Here is a 20,559-nt window from a genome sequence, read left to right on the forward strand (position 1 = left end):
ATCTTTCTTGTATTAAACTCATCAGTTTTCATTTATCTCAATTATAGTATATGGGTATTCCCCATCTTTTCATTTTATTTATGATTTAGCTTCCGCATCAGTTTATTATCTTTAGTATGCTCGTGATCATGCCAGAAGGGTTAGCTTGGGGTCACTTTTGATCCTAGGTCCCGTGTCCGCGTCTCGGGGGTAGCCTCGGGGTGTGAGAAACTTGGTTTCAGAGCACTAGGTTTAAGTGTCCTAGGATGTCTGAAAAGCTGCACTAGGTAGAGTCCTTTTCATGGTTGTGTAGTGCGCACCACATCTAATGAGATGGAGGCTACAAAGTGTCTTAGGAAAAATCTTCATTTTCTTGTTACTCTTATCGTGCGTAAGGTATGATCTAATTCCATTCTAACTCGACGTTCCCCGTTTCAGTGATCATGCCTCATCGTAGAGCTAACACCAGGAATGCTTATGCCAGGAACATAAACACAACTCCTCCGGTCCTTGATCAAGAAGTGTCGAATGTAGAGTTCAGTAACGCCATTCAGATAAGTATCGAATGCATAGTTTAGGAACGCCATTCAGATGTTGACTAAAAGTGTGGCCAACCAGAAAAATCAACGGGCTCCAGTTTCGGTAAATGCCAATGTTGGGTCAGTTGCAGCCAGGGTGCGAGACTTTGTTAGGTTGAATCTACCAGAGTTCTTAGGATCGCAAGTTGTAGAAGATCCCCAAAACTTCATTGATGAGGTCAAGAAGATTTTTGAAGTGATGTAGGTAACTATAATGATCAGGTTGAGTTAGCATCTTACCAACTTAAGGATGTGGCTAATATCTGGTATACTCAGTGGAAGGAGAATATGGGTACATATGCAACTCCTTTTACTTGGGATTGTTTCAGTGAAACCTTTCTGGATAGGTTTTTCCTCATAGAGTTGAGAAAAGCAAAGGTCCAGGAATTTATGAACTTAAGGCAGGGTAACATACGATCCAAGAGTATGGGCTCAAGTTTAACCAACTCTCCAGGTACGCTCCTCACATGGTTGCTGACTCTAGGGCTCAAATGAATAAGCTTCATTATGGGGTGTCAGACTTAGTGAAAACATAGTGAAGGAATGCTATGTTGTTGGGAGACATGAACATCTCTAGGCTCATGACTCATGCTCAGCAGGTTGAGGGTTTTAACATTATGGAACATGCTAAGGAGACTAAGAAAGCAAGAACATGTAACTACAAGTATTCCCAACAAAAATCGGGTGGTGGAAATCGCTCGCAGTTTCAGCAGAAGTCTTCGACTCCAGCCCCTTCATCAGCTAGTGTTCTATCCCCCAGGTTCTGTAACGATAAAAAAGGTAGGAAATCAGACTCTAAGTCTTAAGGTAGTGTTTCAGGCACCAAAACTTACCCAACTTCCCCAAAATGTAGTAAGAACCATTCGGGTGAGTGCCTTGTAAGTAAGGAAGGATGCTTTCATAGATTAAAGGATTGTCCTTATAGACAGGGTCAAGGAGGAAATAATGGTAGATCTTAGTCTACAACTTCATCGGCACCAGCAGGTGGCCTAACTCAGCAAGGTAACTCATCTGGTACAGATGGAGAACAGTGCCAAAATAGGCTCTATGCTTTTCAGGCTTGTCAAGATTAAGAAGATTCTCCTGATATAGTCACTGGTACGTTACGAGTCTTTGATCTTGTTGTTTATGCATTGTTAGATCCAGGGGATACTTTGTCTTTTGTAACTCCTTACATAGCAGTCCAATTCAGCGTTAGCCCAGAAACTCTTTCAGAAACCTTCTCAGTCTCTACTCTAGTCAATGACCTAGTTATAGGTAGACGGGTATACAAAAATGACCCTGTCACAGTCTCTCAAAAAGTCACTTCAGTAGATCTTGTAGATTTAGAAATGGTAGACTTCGATATTATTCTAGGCATAGATTGGATACATTCCTGTTATGCCGCAATCGATTATAGAACTAGGATTGTTCATTTTCAGTTTCCAGACGAACTAATCTTAGAATGGAAGGGTAGTAGCTTCGTGCCTATGGGTCGATTCATTTCTTACCTTAAGTCGAGAAAGATGATCTTTAAGGGTTATCTCTATCATGTAGTTTGGGTTAAGTATTCTAGTTCCGAATCCCCAACTCTTGAATCAGTCCCTGTAGTCAATGAGTTTCCAGAAGTGTTTCCAGATAATCTTCTCGGAGTTTTTCCCAAAAGGGAAATCAACTTTGGAATTAATCTCCTTCCAGATAACCAGCCTATCTTTATTCCTCTTTATAGAATGGCTTCAGCTGAGCTTAAGGAATTGAAGGAATAATTGAAGGACCTTCTAGATAAGGGCTTCATCAGACTTAGTATTTTGCCATGGGGTGCACCAGTGCTGTTCGTAAAGAAGAAAGATGGTTCTCTCAGAATGTGCATTGACTTTAAGCAGTTGAACAAGGTTACAATCAAGAATAAGTATCCCATCCCATGATCGATGAGTTGTTCGACCAACTTCAGGGTGCTAGTCATTTCTCAAAGATAGACCTCAAATCAGGTTATCATCAGCTTAGAGTCAGAGATAGTGACATTCCGAAGATATCCTTCAGAACTCAGTATGGTCATTACAAATTTGTAGTTATGTCATTTGGACTAACCAATGCTCCTGCAGTTTTCATGGATTTGATAAATAGAGTGTTGAAGCAGTACTTGGACTTGTTCGTTATCGTCTTTATTGATGATACCCTCATTTACTCTAGAAATAAGGAAGAGCATGCGAGTCATTTGATAGTTGATCTGCAAACACTCAAAGATCTCCAGTTATTTGCAAAATTTAACAAGTGCGAGTTCTGGTTACAATCAGTTGCTTTCCTTGGGCATATTGTGTCTAGTGAAGGAATTTGAGTAAATTCCCAGAAGATAAAAGCAGTGAAACAATGGCCCAGACCTACCTCTGCTACAAATATTAGAAGTTTCTTGGGTCTAGCAGGCTATTACAGACGGTTCGTGGAAGGATTTTCATTCATAGCCTCACCATTGACTAGGTTGACTCAGAAGATGGTCAAGTTCCGATGGACAGATGATTGTGAGAAAAGCTTCGCAGAATTGAAAAATAGGTTGACTATATCTCATGTCTTGACTATACCAGAGTGTTCAGATGGTTATGTGATCAATTGTGATGCATCCAGGGTCAGCCTAGGTTGTGTGTTAATGCAATGAGCTAAGGTTATAGCTTATGCTTCTAGACAACTTAAGGAACATGAGAAGAATTATTCGACTCATGACCTCGAGCTTGTAGCAGTGGTGTTTGCACTCAATATTTGGAGAGACTACTTGTATGGTGTCCATGTAGATGTGTTCATAGACCATAAGAGCCTCCAGTATGTATTCAACCAGAAAGAGTTGAATCTTCGCCATAGAATGTGGCTTGAGTTCCTCAAAGACTATGATATGAGTGTGTATTACCATCTGGGTAAGGCGAATGTAGTAGTAGATGCTCTTAGCAGATTATCTATGGGTAGTGTAGCAAATATTGAGAAAGAAAGAAAAGAGCTAGCAAAGGATGTTCACAGACTTGCTCGTCTAGGAGTTTGTCTTATTAGCATATCAGATGGTGGTGTAACAGTTCAGAATGGGGCAGAATCTTCTTTGGTAGTGGAAATTAAGGAAAAGCAAGACAGTGATCCCATATTACTTGAACTCAAGGGTGCAGTCCATCAACAAAGAGTTGAGGTATTCTCCCAAGGGGGAGATGGTGTGCTTCGCTATCAGGGTCGATTATGTGTTCCTAATGTGGGCGAGTTGAGACAGTATATTTTTGCAGAAGCCCATAATTCCAGATATTCTATTCATCCAGGTGCCACTAAGATGTATCGCGATCTGCGGGAAGTCTATTGATGGAATGGAATGAAAAGAGATATAACATATTTTGTGGCTAAGTGCCCCAATTGCCAGCAAGTCAAGGTAGAACATCAGAAACCAGAAGGCATGACTCAAGAGATTGACGTTCCTACTTGGAAGTGGGAAGTGATCAACATGGATTTCATCAGAAGTTTACCTCGTACTCGTAGCAGCATGACTCTATTTGGGTGATTGTTGATAGGGTTACTAAGTTTTCTCGCTTTTTGGCGGTCAAGACTACATATTCGGCGGAGGATCATTCCAAGCTTTACATTATTAAGATTGTGAGGTTGCATGGCATTCCTTTGTCTATCATCTCAGATAGAGGTCCTCAGTTTACCTTTCATTTCTAGAAGTCATTTCAGAAAGCTCTTGGTACTCAGGTTAATCTTAGCACATCATTTCATCCGCAGAAGGATGGTCAGGCAGAGCGTATCATTCATACCTTAGAGGACATGTTGAGAGCTTGTATGATCAATTTCAAGGGTAGTTGGGATGATCACCTTCCTCTTATTGAGTTTGCCTACCACAATAGTTACCATTTCAGCATTCAGATGGCCCCTTATGAGGCATTGTATGGGCATAGATATAGATCTCCTGTGGGCTGGTTTGAAGTAGGTGAATTAGCCTTGAAAGGGCTAGATACAGTCCATTATGCTATGGAGAAAGTGCAACTCATCAAAGATAGACTTAAGACAACCTAGAGTCGCCAAAAGTCTTACGCATATGTAAGGAGAAGGGAACTACAGTTCCAAGTTGATGATTGGGTTTTCCTGAAGGTGTCACCTATGAAGGGGGTGATGAGGTTTGGCAAGAAAGGGAAGCTCAGTCCCAGATATGTAGGCCCTTACTAGATCTCGAAAAGGATTGGTAAAATGGCTTATGAGTTAGATTTGCCAATAGATTTGGCAATAGTGCATCTAGTCTTTCACATTTCACTTTTGAAGAAGTGTATAGGTGATCCAGCATCCGTAGTGCCATTAAAGACTGTGGTAGTTAAAGATAGTCTTTCTTATGAGGATGTACCAGTGGAGATTCTTGATCATCAAGTTAGAAGGTTGAGAAACAAAGAAGTCGCTTCAGTCAAGGATTGGTGGAGGAGTCAGTCCGTAGAGGGGGCTACTTGGGAACAAAAAGCGGCCATGTAAGCCAAGTATCCTCACCTCTTTCCTTCCAATTCCACTCCAGCTTGAGGTAATAATTCCTCTTCAGTTTTTCAGTCATTCATGCATAAATTCAGTCTTAGAATCATGTTCCTTCAGTTTGTACTTGCATTTTCAGCGTATTTGCATGTTCTTAGAACTCAGTTCACTCAGAAATTCAGTTCTCAGTGTTTAGTGGTAGGGACTGCAACCCTCGCCCTCCATTTTAGCTAGTTTAGTCTTCATTCCAGGATGAATGGTCACAAAGGGGAGATAATGTAAAACCCCGTATCCTAAACAGAACAAAAATGCAAATTTTGAGAAGTTTCAGGTGCAACCCACGGTTGCCATCCATAGATCGCAGGTCAGACCTCGGCCCATGCTGGTGGTCCGTGGTTCACCACTGCAACCCCTCCCCAAACCCAACTCAGAAAATTGGCTATGTCTCGACCCACAGACAGACCCACAGTTTGTAGGTCAGACCACGGTCCATGGTTTGTGTTTATGGATCGAGGACCCCTTTACCCAGCCTCTGACGCAAATGACGGACGACCAGCACAGACCATTGTTCGATCCACTGTTTATAGGTCTGACTGTAGGTGAGGGTCAGCAGCCAGTTAGACAAAAATTGATGATTGGGTCAATTTCAAATGGTCATAACTCTTAGCACCAAAGGAAATATATGTCCCATAACCTATGATATGATAGATAACTAAGTCTTCTTTCCAACGCCACCGATATTGCTAAAATTTGACCTTCGAGTAAAATGTTATGCTTGTTTTAGAGAAGCCCTATCGGGCATACTTAGCCTAGACCCCAATCAATCACTTCGACATCAGTTAAGTCAGGGTTCTTTTGGTCTTTTCCTATTTTGTTGGACCCCTAAGAAACGTCGTTTAGACCCTAAATTATGAGGTTTTAGTAAGCTTAAGCCTAGAAACATAACTAGAACTTACCTAAGTCAAATCAGTAATCAAAACATAGAAAATTAGAGCGTAAGAGGAGAAGAGAAGCCAAGAACCCTAGTTCAAGAATGCAGCAAGGTTCCATCAGTACCAGCCCCGAAATCTAAAGATTTCTCCATGGAATTCACCACCAGGTATATGGGATTTCACTAGTGGGTTTCTTTCACCCATTAGGTCCCTAGTTTTTCAGTCAGTTTCTTGATACCCTTATTATGACTAAACCTAGGGTTTCTTGGAAGTTAGAATTGTTGGGTTCTTAGCTATTAGAATGATCCAAATCAGATTAGTACGTTAATATTCAATTTATTGCATGAATTCCAGAACCCTAGCTATGTATTTCTTTAGTTCTTTAATTACACATGCTAGGTCATATATTTCAATTATTCAGTTATACATGCCTCAGTTATTAATGCATCAATATCCGTTTAATTGTTGCATTCTCAGTTTGCATGTTCAGTTTGAGCTATCCAGTAAGTTACAGAAATTTAGTCATAATGTGTTACTTACTTAATCCATTGGGAGTATCATAATACCGAGTTGGACTGGGGTTCAACGTATCAAAATAGTCCCATAACTACTAGCCACGTAGGTTGTAAGTCCCCTCTGTGGGCATCATTTCAGTGATCACGCCAGCATGCCTCTATACCTCTGGCAGGGTATATCGGGTCCTCTCGACGGGGCGTATACATCAGACTCCACATTTAGCTCATGTGATTTTATTGTCGGTTATTAGTAGTTCTCACAGTTTAGTCAGATTCTATTGCATTGACCATTTATCAGTATATCCAGTATTTAGTTTCAACATATTATAAATTGGTCACTGCATTCAGTATCTATGTCATGTTCAGATTATATCATTGCTTATTTGCTTTGTTCAATTAAATGTTATTTCAGTTGTATTCTATCCTGTATGATAAGTACCTTTTAAGTACTGACGCATACTTTGTGCTACATCTTTTCGTGATGTAGGTTCAGGTTCTCATCATCCAGATCACGCTTAGATCGGTTCCCCATCTCCAGTTCAGCAAAATCAGTGGTGAGTCCTCATTCTCTGAGGACAATAGTCATGAGTTTCTTTTTCAGTGTTTTTAGTCCTTTAGTTTTAGTTTTGCTAGACTTAGTTGGGGCCTATCCCAAGATTTCTAGTCAGTTAGAGCCTATTTTCAGACATAGATAGATTCAACTTAGTATTGCATTAATATCTTTCTTGTATTAAACTCATCTGTTTTCATTTATCTCAGTTATAGTATATAGGTATTCCCTATCTTTTCATTTTATTTATGATTTAGCTTCTACATCAGTTTATTATCTTTAGTATGCTCGTGATCATGCCAGCAGGGCTAGCTTGGGGTCACTTTTAATCCTAGGTCCCGTGTTCGCGTCTCGTGGGTAGCATCGGTGCATGACATTTCTCCTAACATCTATATAGGTTTCTGACGACTCTACGTTGTTTTCAAGCACTCTTGAATAATCTTTACCTTCTCCATAGCTTGATGAACTAAGTCTGGTCCTATCAACCCAGTCTCACCAAACTCAAACCATCCAATAGGAGATTTGCATCTTTTCCCAAAAAGAGCCTCATAAGGATCCATCTGGTTGTTAGAGTGATAACTATTATTGTAAGCAAACACTATGAGAGGTAAGTGATCATCCTAATCACCTTTGAAATGGATCACACATCCCCTCAACATATCCTCTAAAATATGAATTGTGCGCTCTGCTTGACCATCAGTTTGTGGATGAAAACCAGTACTTAAATTTACCTTAAACCCAAACCTTTCTGGAAAGACTTCCAAAATTGTGTGGTGAATCATGCACCTCTATCTGAAATGATGGATACTGGAACTCCATGATGTCTGAATACCTCTTGAAAACTTAGTGTAATCTTGTGCTGGAGGGGTAGTCTTTACAGGTAAGAAATGGGTTGATTTAATCATTCGATCTACAATCACCCAAATTGAATCATGCTTCCTGCGAGACCGTGGTAAACCTGTAATGAATTCCATATCGATCATCTACCACTTCAATTCCGGAAGATCTATGTTTTGATCCATAACACTGGGCCTCTGGTGCTCTACCTTGACTTGTTGGCAATTCGAACACTTAGCAACAAACTCTGCAATGCCCTTCATCATACTACCCCACCAATAGACTTCTCTTAAATCGCAATAGATCTTTGTGGAACCCAGATGGATAGAATACCTTGAGCTATGAGCTTCCTCCATGATCTTCTATTAGAGTTCATCCACCCTTGGCACACACAATCTACCTTGATACCTTAATACACCATCCCCCTTGTTCAAAATCCATCACTTTTTGCTTATGAGCATTTGTCTTTAATTCAAGAAAAATAGGATCTTGGTCTTGTTTCTCTTTCACTTCGGACACTAATGATGATTCATCCCCATTCATCACCACTAGTCCTTCTTCATTGGAATCCATTAGTCGAACTCCTAATCGTGCAAGTCTATCCATGTCTTATGCTAACTCTTTCTTGTCTTCCTCAACACGGGAAGTGCTACCCATTAACAACCTGCTTAAAGCATCTGCAATGACATTAGCCTTACTCGGGTGATAGAGAATACTCATATCATAATACTTGAGTAACTCCAACCACCTCCTATGTATGAGATTAAGCTCTTTCTGACTAAACACATATGGAATACTCTTGTGATTGGTGAACACATCTACATGAAAACCATAAAGATAGTGACACCATATTTTCAAAGAGAATACTACAGATGCCAACTCTAGATCATGGGTTGGGTAATTTCTCTCGTGAATCTTAAGTTGTCTGGAGGCATAAGCTATATCTTTGCCATTATGCATTAACACACAACCCTGTCTAACTCTAGACACAACACAATATACCAAAAAACCTTGTGTACCTTCTAGTAAGGTCAATATTTGGGTAGTAGTCAACCATTTTTTCAATTCCTGAAATCTTTTCGCACAAACTTAAGACCATTGAAACTTAACTGTTTTCTGAGTCAACTTGGTTAATGGGGATGAAGTCAATGAGAACCCCTCAACGAACCTTTTATAATAGCCAGCCAATCCCAAGAAACTCTTAATATCAGTTGGAGATGTGGTTCTAGGCTAGTTCTGCACTGCCTCTATCTTTTGAGTGTCAACTCGAATTCCATAACCGGAAACAATATGGCCTAAGAATGCCATAGAATCGAGACAAAATACACACTTGGAAAGTTTAGCATACAACTCTTTATCCTTTAGTGTTTGGAGAACTATTCTGAGATGACTAGTATAATCTTTCTCATTCCTCTAATAGATTTGAATGTCATCAAAGAATACGATAACAAACATATCTAAATAAGGCTTGAATTCTCTGTTCATAAGGTCCATGATTGATGCAGGAGCATTAGTCAAACGAAATGACATAACTACGAACTCATAATGACCATAGGAGGTCCTTAAAGCTATCTTAGGGATATCACTTTCTCTTACTCTGAACTGATATAGCCAGATCTGAGGTCTATCTTAGAAAAACAAGTGGCACCCTGCAGTAGAAAGATTTCTGGAAACTTACTAACAATTGGAACTGACTGAATAGGTGGTGTCTTAACACTAGAGTCAGTAATTCGGATTAAGTGATAGATGCACCCCTTGGAAACTAACTTTCTGACCTGAAGGTACGAGATAAAACGACCCTTAGGTACTGCTAAACTACTCTTCCACTCTATAACTGGCTCATTGAGAAACTAGAACTTAACTACTCGAGTTCTACAATAAAATAATGCATAACAGGCATAAAACCAGTCCATACCTAAAATAACATTGAAATCTACCATGTCTAACTCGACTAAGTCAGCTATGATGTCCTTGTGATTGACGAAAATGGTACAACCACAATAAACTCTCTCAGCTAGAATAGACTCAGCAACAGGTGTAGAAACATTGAAGGGCTCAAGAAGTTGCTTAGGAAGAATATCAAAATTCATGGCAATATAAGGAGTCATAAAAGATATACTCTCTCCTAGATCTAGCAAAGAATAAACATCAAAAGTAAATACTTTGATCATACCAGTGACTATATATGGCAAATTTTCTTGATCTTAGCGACTAGTGATAGCATATAAATGGTTTTCCCCTCCGCATGTCCCTGAAGTAGCTCCTATAGGTACAACTCTATCTGGTGGAGCAACTGATGAAGATTGGGATCTATTTCCCCTATTTACACTACCCTGCCTGTTCTTAGGGAACTCTCTCATGAAGTGACCCTCTTGACCACACTTGAATCGACCATTAAAGCCATCACGACACAATCCTAGGTGGGTTCTACCACACTTAGCACATGCATAAGTCCCATATATTCCTTGTGTGACACTACCTTGAGACTGTGCAGGTTTAGTTCTGATGTTTTGTAAACTTTGATTATTGAACTCACCTCTATTCCTTGGTGCAGGTGCCTTAGCAGATGATGGAGGAGGACCCTTTTGCTTATGTTAGAACGATGACCGATTTGCATTACTCTTCTGCTACCCGAACTCATTTCTTGCAGTCTTAGCCTTCTTGTTTCAGAACTCTTCTCTATCTCTCAGCTTATCTTCCTCAACCTGTTGCACATTGATCATCAGCCTTACTATGTCCATATCCTTTATTAGCATAGCTGCCTTGCCCTCCTTACTTGACAGACGAGACAACCCAGCAACAAAACATACTCAACCTGCTCCTCATGTTAGCAACCATCTCTGGGGCATAACGGGACAGTTAGGGGAACTTAAGGCTATACTCATGCACACTCACAGATTCCTATTTAAGAGTGAGGAATTCTCTTACCTTTGCCTCTCTTAGCTCACGGGGAAAGAAACACCCCAGGAAGGCACTCTCGAACACATCCCAACTCACAATTGGTGAACCCTCAGCTCTACCCTTCTTCTATTAGTCAAACCATATTCTAGCAACACCCCTCAGTTGGTATGTAGCTAGTTCCACTCACTCAGCATCAGTAACATGCATAACCTCAAACAATTTCTGCAACTCTTCCACAAAATTTTTTGGATTCTTAGTGACACTTGAACCGGTGAAGTTTGGAGGATTCATCTTTAATAACTCACAAATCCTTGATGTATCAGCCGCATCGTCTCGATTCCCTTTTTGTTGCCCAGCTTGGTTGGTCACAACTTGGCTCAAATCCAGATAGCTAATGCCCTCTCCTTGGCATTGCACTTTCGGTGCATCAGGTACCCCTTGATCTACAGCATTTCTTCTAGCAGGATGACCTCATACAACTCTTCGTGGAGGCATGATCTGAAAGGTACGTGCAAGAATGAGTTATAAAGAAACCTTTATAGGGATGAACTCTATCGCACGAATGGAGTATGAAAGAAGTGAGATAGTTCCTAAATATTGCAGCCTCCTAATTATATATATGTCGCGCTTCACACTTATAACTAGGACTCTACAGACACGACTTCATAGACTCCCTAGGACTCTTGAACTCTGTGCTCTGTTACAAAGTTTATCACGCCTCAAGCCTACACCCTGACGTGGCTAACACTGGAGAACCATTGCTGACCTCAAGCGAACGCATAGCCTGGCTTAACTCTTAGCTGACATAATAAAAGCAATTTAAAAACTAAACTGTAACTCAAATGATAATTTAGAATGTCTTAGATATAAACATTCTACTAGCCAAAGTGGCAACTCAAGTTTCATCATAAACAAATGAAAATGAAAAGACTTATGAACTAATGTGTATCTATCTATGAAGCCTCTGCTAACTCAGATGGACGTTAGGACAAGACTCACGACATCCTAATAAAACTAGAATGAATAAAGTAAACAAGGTATCCTTCGGAAAGCAAGAAGGCTCACCAACAAGTTTGAAGCTCAAATGGATCAACGAAGCGCTGGATGTTGATCCTGGTTACCTGTATTTGCATCATAAAATGATGCAGGCCAAATGGTGTCAGTACATTGAATGTACGAGTATGTGAGGGGAAATCTTAAACAAGACATAAGCTTGAACTGAAACTGAAAGAAACACTTACTTCGTCTTAACTCTACTAAACTCATTTCAATATAAGCGAAAATAAGGATGCAGTATAAAAAAAACTTTTAAAACAGTAGATAGCAACTAAATGTATTAAAAAATACAATAATAACTAAGTTTTTTATATAAAAATACAAGTAACTCTTTGAGTGATTCTCTAACCGACAACCATCACTATGACCTATGTGATAATAAACGTCTAGCCCATGCTGCCAGAACTGTCCTATACTTTGTCGGAGTATAGAACCTACTACTAAGTTTATCTATGATAAAAGTCATTAAGGAATCATCTAAAAGTATGATCCCTTTCTACCCATGTTGTCTACATGGTTTATGGAGACTTTGAGTTATCAGAACTCGACCCCATATCAGTGCTCAATACTACTCCCAAAATATAACTAGTTCATATGTTTAAAAACATAACTCTTTCTATGGTTTGATATTATTACTCAAAAACTCTTTCTCTTAAAAGAGATGGTACTAAAACTGCTCATGAAAACTCTTCTGGAAATCGGTATTTCCTCTCATCTTAAATGTGAAAACATTTACTCTTGAGAATACTTAGTTTCCGTATATTATTTGAAAGAAAATGAACTTCACTCTTACTCTTACTCAACTCAATTGATCAAGTCTTAAAACAAGTATAAAACAATTATAAAAGACTTTTTGAAAAGACTCGAAGAACTCTAAAGACTTAACTCTTAGTTCAACCTTGAATTTGAATTTATGTATTCAAGGTTATGATTCATATTTATGAATGATTTATAGATGTTTAGAAGTCGTTTAGAGTAGTTAATATTAATAGGAAGTGTTAGTACACTTTTGAAAGACTCAGACGGGCTAAACGACGGAAAACAGGTAGGGGCAGGCGACCCTGGCGCACTGCTGGTGCAGGGCGCCAGCCCCTAAAATTTAGAGAGAACATTTTGGCGCACTGTTGGCGTGCCATGCCAGACCTTTCTGGCGTGCCGCGCCACCCTCCTCTCAAAACATTCCAACAATTTTTTCAACTTATTTTCTGACCTTAATTCTACTAGATTTGATTATTTTTCTCAATTTCTCTTTAGATTCGGTTACCCAATACATGTATACATAAATCTACCCAAAACAACTCTTAAAATTGATACGATTATCTCAAGAACTCATCAATTCCATCTTAATTCAAAAACGAAAGAAAATTCAAGAACACTAATCAAGAACATCAAACCTTCAACTTTTTAGGATGAAATTACGCTGAAAATAACATGATTTGCGTGTGGGTGAACGAACTCAACGCTATGTGAACTCACATACCTCTTTGGGATCAATCCCTTGGCGAAATCCGCAACCAAAATCTGAAGAACTTGACGAAATCTTGACCTTTCTCCTTTGTTCTCCTCTTTTTCTTTGCTTGAACTCTTTTCTAAAATCGTAACGTGAATTATGATTGTGTAAAGTGTAAACTGAACCCAATCAGTTTAGAACCCTAATTAATTACTAAAAATGAAATAAATCTGATAGGGTAAGGAAAAGGCCAAAATACCTCTCTTAAATTCGGGTACCTTTCCTTGACAGCCCAACTTCAAGCGGGCATATCTCCCTCATACGAGCTCAAAAATTAGCAAATTTGGTGGTGTTGGAAAGAGGATTCCAAGACCTTTCATTTGATATCTTATGGGCCATCTAACTCATTTTGTACTAAAAGTTATGGTCGTTTGAAGTTGACCCAAAACTCATACTCAGCGTCACTTGCAAAATTTCAGATTTTGCTATTTCCAATTTAGTTTCTTGCTAGTTCTAGTTTCAAAAATGGAGGTGTTACATCTCTATAAACGACAATATTTTTTCATCAAGCTCAAAGAGAAGGCCTAGATATGAAATCTATCGTTATCTACACAATTATGATGAAATAGAATACATTTCTTACTATTCAGTTAAGAAAACCTAGCCTACCTCGGCGTCAAGCATCATCCGATGAACATTGCTCATGAACTTTCGACTCCGCTCGAACCAATCATGATGAACATGCACTGGAATTCCTTCAGTTTCCTCCTCCCTTTGGTTGTTATCCTTCCTCTTTATTTCTTCCTTGCCCCGAGTACTTTTAGAGGGTTTTTGATGCAACTCTCGTCTATTATCTACTTTCAAAAGTGGGAGAGAAATTATTAAAAAGGTCAATATATAACTAGGTTGCTTTATTTTTCATGCATGTGCGATAGTGGTGCCGCCATATTCTATAATTTTGGGGTTCCGCACGAGTTGTCTTTGAGTAACATCTGATCGGGTCGTTATGATCAAGGTCTTCCTGGTTCTTATTTTTACAGTTTGTGAACAAACTTGCTTCTTTGCCTTGTGGTTAAAGCTTCAGGTGTTGTGTAGGACGTTGTGAGTTTTATTCTCTGTACAATTTTTTTTTTATTTCTTCGGTTTAAATTTTTGAAATATATGGGTCCCGCCTTACTATTCTCCTAATTACAAATTATTTATCTTACTTCTTTAAATTTGTTATATATTTGAAAATTACATTAAAAGTACTATAAACTATAATAGTTAACAATGTATATATTGGGTTATATATTTAATAATTACGTAAAATGTACTATAAATCATAATAATTAATAATTTAAAAATATAAAATAATTGGCTGACTTTCAAAATTCAAACTAGTACCACGTATATTCAGACATAAAGAGTAGTATATATTTTTTATAAATTACGTAACAAGTATTATATATCACAATAATAGCAATTTATATTTTAATACTATATAAAAATATTGATTGACTCTCTGAATGCTATATATATATATAACTAATAAGCCACGGTAAGGAGTCTGTTTCATGGTCGTACTTCCCAACCATATTGATAATCTTTAAGAAAAATTGACACAACATGACAACCTATAGACTAAATTGGCAATAAATAGATCATTTTTAATTTATTTGGCAAAAAAATATTTTTTAAAAATTTGTTTAGCACTTAATGACCATGTTTTTTTTCTTAAAAAGAGTATCTATTTCCTAATTTTTCTCTATTTTTTTCTGTTGATTGGTCCTCCTTTTTTTCTTGAAAAATAATTAAAAAAATTGTTTTGTTGTTCCTTTTTTCTCTTCTTATTACTTGTCAATCATTTTAAAATAGAGTTTCTCCCCTTTTTTGTCTCTCTTTTTTTCATTCTTTGCCCCACGTTTTAATTTTATTGGAAAGTGGTGTTTTTTTCTCCTGATTTTTCTCATCTTTCCCAAGACACACTTTCATTGATTGGTTTTCTATTTTTTAATATGTAAAATTATTGTTTTATTCTTCTCATTCATTATTTTAAAAACTACTCGGTAATTATTTTGACTATATTTACTCGACATACTAAAAACTTTATATCGTCGTTATCAGAAAAAAATGGGGGTCCTTGATTGGTTGAATTGAAAAGGTTTGTACAAAAATAATTAGTAATTGTATACATGATTGTGCATACATTTGTGTAAAAACCAATAAGTTCAACGCATACAAATTCTACGTGAATGAATACATGAATATGCATTCTTTGAGTACATGGATATGTATGTACAAAACTATTAATTGAATGAATACATCATACTTTTATGTTTACACAATTGACTGATTATTCATATATTTGTGGAAAAATCAATCAATTCAGTGTATTTTAAGGCATATTTGAATATGTATACAACTACTTATTGAATAAATATTCAATACATTACCCATACACAATCGACAATTATACAATCAGAACAAATATTAACTAACAAAATTGAAATTAATTTAATGAACCCACTGAAATCAATTGTAATAATCACACTTTCCATGGAATAACCCACAAAATTATTTTTACTATCACACTCTCATCTATGATGAATCAAGACAATCAAATGTGACATCTATATTTTGATGATCGTTGTTGATCTCCATTGTAATTTCTATTCCATGAAATAATTCATAAATTTATTTTTACTACCTCATTATACGCTATGATCAATCAAAACATTAAAAGATGAAATCTATATCTTGATGATCGTTGTTGATGTACATTGCAGTTTGTATTTTCGAAACACTGTACTGATTTTTGTTTGATGAATTATATAAAAACTGAATCGCCATCTTTTTTAATACAGGAGTAAAAACTACGGATAAAAAAATTCATCCCACGTATTCTTATTTGTTGTTGTTTATTTTCGAGTGGTTACACGAAGAAAAAGAAAATCTCTATTAAAATATCGATATAATACTTTGCACTAATATGTGCCAATTTTCTATTTGACTATTAATTGCTAATTAATGTTGGGTTATATGTTGTTAATTGTATGTAGCAGTAGTCTATCTATGTGAATTCCTCTAATTAATTGAACAATTGGACCCACTTTATATATTAATGACCCAAAGGGTTTTCTAATTAATTTTTTTATTTCCAATATTTATTACTTTATTTGTTTTAATTTATGTGACATAATTTTCTAAATATTTTTTGTTGTTACTTATTATTATAATATTCTTAACGTATTTTTCAAATAATATTTGTAGCACATGTGATATTTTGAGAGTTGATCAATTTTCTAATTTATTTGCTAAAATATTTCAAATTGTTAATAATTATTATTTTGTGGCACATATGAAATTAGAGATTTAATCAATATTTTAATATATAGCTTAAAATATTTTAAGTTGTTATTATTATGATTTACTGGACTTTTAGTTAAGGTAATGTTTAAATAATATATGTTGCTCTATCTGTCTCAATTTATGCGGCATAGGTGAAATTTCGAAAGTTAATTAAAATTTTGATATATTTCAAATAAATAATTATTGTGAATTATAATACTTTTAAACGTAATTTCAAATAATATATGTAACTCCCTTAGTTTCAATTTATGTGGAATAGGTGATATTCAGAGAGTTAACCAAATTTTTATACGTGTTTCTAAATATTTTAAATTATTGATTATTGTGATTTACAATACTATTTTCATAATTTTTTAATTTATTTGTTTTAAATACTAAAATGAAAAGTAAAATAACTAATAATATTACACAATTTTAAATACATATTATACTAAAAAATGAAAAAAAATGAAAGTGGAAATTTGAGCACAATTAATTGACCACACGCTCCTCTAGAAAATCATTTGTACGTCAACGCGGGTTTAAGCTAAGTATCCGAAATACATTAATATTGAAGAATGAAGATGATAAAATGTTCTTTATTTAAAATGATGGTTCATTCGAAAAAAATACAAATCATTTTTATTCCTTTTCACAAAGAAGTTCATTTCAATCGCCTAACTAGTCAATGTAAAGAAAAACATTTCATTTTAAATGTTATTTATTTATTCTTGTTCTTATGTTAAAAAACGTTATTTTTTAAGATAAAACCGTTAGCTATATCATTATTTATTTTTTAACGTAAAACCGTTAGCTATATGATTAATGTATATTTCATGAAGAAAAAAGTGTTTAATTTATTTTAAACTTACTCACAAAGAAGATATTTTATATCTTTTGGATTTTTAATTCACAATAAAAAAATTCTTTTTATTGAGAAGGTAAATAACGATAAATTATGTATATACACACCGATTATTATCATATTTGATATAGGACTTTCCAACTGGATTATCTTCCTTGATGTAATTACTTCTTTTTGTTTTTTTTTTTATTTTTGATTGTACATTTTATTCTACGTATTTGTAAAGATTGATCTTGAGTCTAACTCAACTTCAAAAGCTAGCTTATGAAGGAAGGATTGTCCAAGTCCTTATAAGGAGACCAAATTCCTATCCCTTTTTCAATATGGGAATTCTTAACACTCCGATCCCCCGCACGCCCAGAGCTTGTTAACTGGAGCGTGGACACTATAATATGAGGGGCCAACATCGGTGAACAAAAAAATTGGACACTATAATATGGGGGGCCAACATCGATGAACTAAAAAATTAGGATGAGCCTGACTCTGATACCATATAAAGATGGATCTTGGGTCTAACTCAACCTCAAAAGCTAGCTTATGAAGGGAGGATTTTCCAAGTCCATATAAGGAGACCAAATTCTCATCCCTTTTTCGATGTGGAAATTCTTAACAGTATTGATCAGAGATATTTCTTATTATATAGGGAGGTGGATGGTGTGAAAGCATCTCCGGTTGCAAAAATCGTTCAATTACAGAAAAAGGATCTTCCAAGAATATGAAGAATCAATCACAATTTGCTGGGATGCTTCATAACACTCCCCAACAAAATCCAGGTGAAACTCATCGTATTTTATTTCATATGACTGTTATATTTTGGTTCTTTTTTCTTTATAAGTATACATAGAACTTTACACACTTTAATTTATCTAACTTGCGAACGATATTGGAATTGGTAGACTTTTACAACTGGAACAGAGATTGGGTGAATTACTGCAATGGAGCATCTTTTACTGGTGATGTTGAACATGTTGATCTAGTAAGTTGATCGTAATTACATATCTCATATATATCACTCTAACATAACGTGATTTGTTTCTGATTTGAAATGTCAGGAAAATAAGCTTTATTTTAGAGGAGCAAGATTATTTAAAGTTGTTATGAATGATTTATGGAGGAAAGGAATGCAATATGCTAAAAATGTAATATCGGCCTACTGAATATTTTTAATTAAAAGGCATGTAACAAAACATGAAAAAAAATATATATAATTAATGTCAGGCAATCCTGAGTGGAACTTCCGCGGGAGGGTTGGCAACAATCTTGAATTGTGACAAGTTCAAGTTCTTCTTTCCTGACAATGCTGTCAAAGTAAAGTGTGTTGCAAATGCAGGCTTCTTCATTAATGCGTGAGCTATTCTTCCATCATCTTAATCTTTTACTCAGCTCATTTCTTGGAACTAACCTATTGTTTCGTGATTTATTTATGCTGCAACACAATCTTTGGTACTCCAAATATTCAAAATATGTACGAGAGAGTTGTTAATTTACATGTGAGCCCCATCTTTTATTGTTTCTAAACAAGTAGATGATGCAAATAATCTTTTTACTGTAACAATTATCTTTGCTCTCATTTTAGGAATCGGCGAAGAATTTGCCTCAAGCTTGCACGTCAACAATGGAACCGAGTTTTGTACGTAAGAATTTATGTTTTTTGAAAACATAAACATTTTGCTAGTGGAGCAAAACACCTTTCTTTTAATTATAACATGGCTTTTCCTTAATGATGGTGCAGTGCTTCTTCCCTGAAAATATTATTCCATCTATTGAGACTCCTCTATTTATAATCAATTCAGCATATGATGTGTGGTAGGTCAAGGATACAAACATTAATTTCGCTCATTTTAAGAATTTCTCTAGTATGTTTTTAAAATTTCTATTGAAATCCATCTAAACACATTTCTTTCAGATAAGTAATACCTTGGTTCCTTCAAACCTCGATTCTAAACATGCCTGGGAGTATTGCAGGGATCGAATAAGTAACTGTACATCTAGCCAAATTATAAATATTCAAGGTTAGCATTTTTTTGGTAATCAACTTATTCATACCACCTTCCAAAAAACATAGAAGTGTAAATGGATGCATTATTTCTCCTTAATTCTAGTTAATTTTTTTTACTCTATTTTCTTTTAATATAGCTTTTGGAGTAGAGTTCTTGAACATACTTAAGGGACTCACCCCTTGTTACACAAGGGGTTATTTCATCACTTCTTGTCATACTCATGCACGAATTGTATGGGGGGATTGTTGGTTCGATGCTACCTCTCCAAGAATACTTAATAAGGTAATTTTTATTTGTTTAATTCATATAAAATTTGAATATGTGCATTTTTTTATAAAAATTATCATGTACATCTATCATTCTTAATTTTAATTTAAGAGTAAATAACATATTTTTTGTAACATTTTGTGTAGACAATTGCCGAAGCTATTGATGATTGGTATTTTGATAGAACAACATTTCATCAACATATAGATCCGTATCCTGGTGCTAGATATTGCAAGAGAAGTACTTGATGAAATTTAACGTTCTGCTAAGCTATGTAAAATGATTACATATTATTCGTGAATTAAAACAAATTACTTCTCTTTAGACAATGAGGTGCTTAAAATATTATGATAATATTAGCAAAGCTAAGTTTGTAACTTTGTTGCTCTTCTTTTTAAAATATTAAAGAGGTCAAAAGTAATGAGGCAGACAAAATGTTATAAAATCAATCAATTAATATTACTATATATTAGAAGAGTCTAGGATTACTACCATTGTACCAATAAAATCATTACAAATGTCCAATACTTACTATATAAAATATATAAGTGGGCCCCACCTCCTTCCACTTAAATAATATTTTTCAACCTTATCATGGTAAAAGTTGAATTTATTATCCTTTTCATTTAATTTTATATGATATTATTTTTTCTATAAAATCATTATATATGTTTTAATAATTTAAATTTCAAAAACATTGTAATTTAACTTTAAAGATTTTATTTTATCAAAATTTTGTACATTGAAATATATAGTTATGAATTTAAAATATTTTTAAAATCATATAAAAATTTCAATAACTTCTCAAATTCCATAATATAACACTTAAATACTACATATTATATAT

The 20,559-nt window shown here is 35.6% G+C and overlaps 1 pseudogene; it reads left to right on the forward strand.

The window, feature by feature from the left end:
- Positions 1-19,960, forward strand: part of LOC125855890 (pectin acetylesterase 11-like) — a 62,000-nt pseudogene extending 42,040 nt beyond the window's left edge.
- Positions 19,961-20,559: the final 599 nt, after the last annotated feature.

This window comes from Solanum stenotomum, chromosome 2 (assembly GCF_019186545.1).
Source record: "Solanum stenotomum isolate F172 chromosome 2, ASM1918654v1, whole genome shotgun sequence".
NCBI classification, from domain to species: Eukaryota; Viridiplantae; Streptophyta; class Magnoliopsida; order Solanales; family Solanaceae; genus Solanum; species Solanum stenotomum.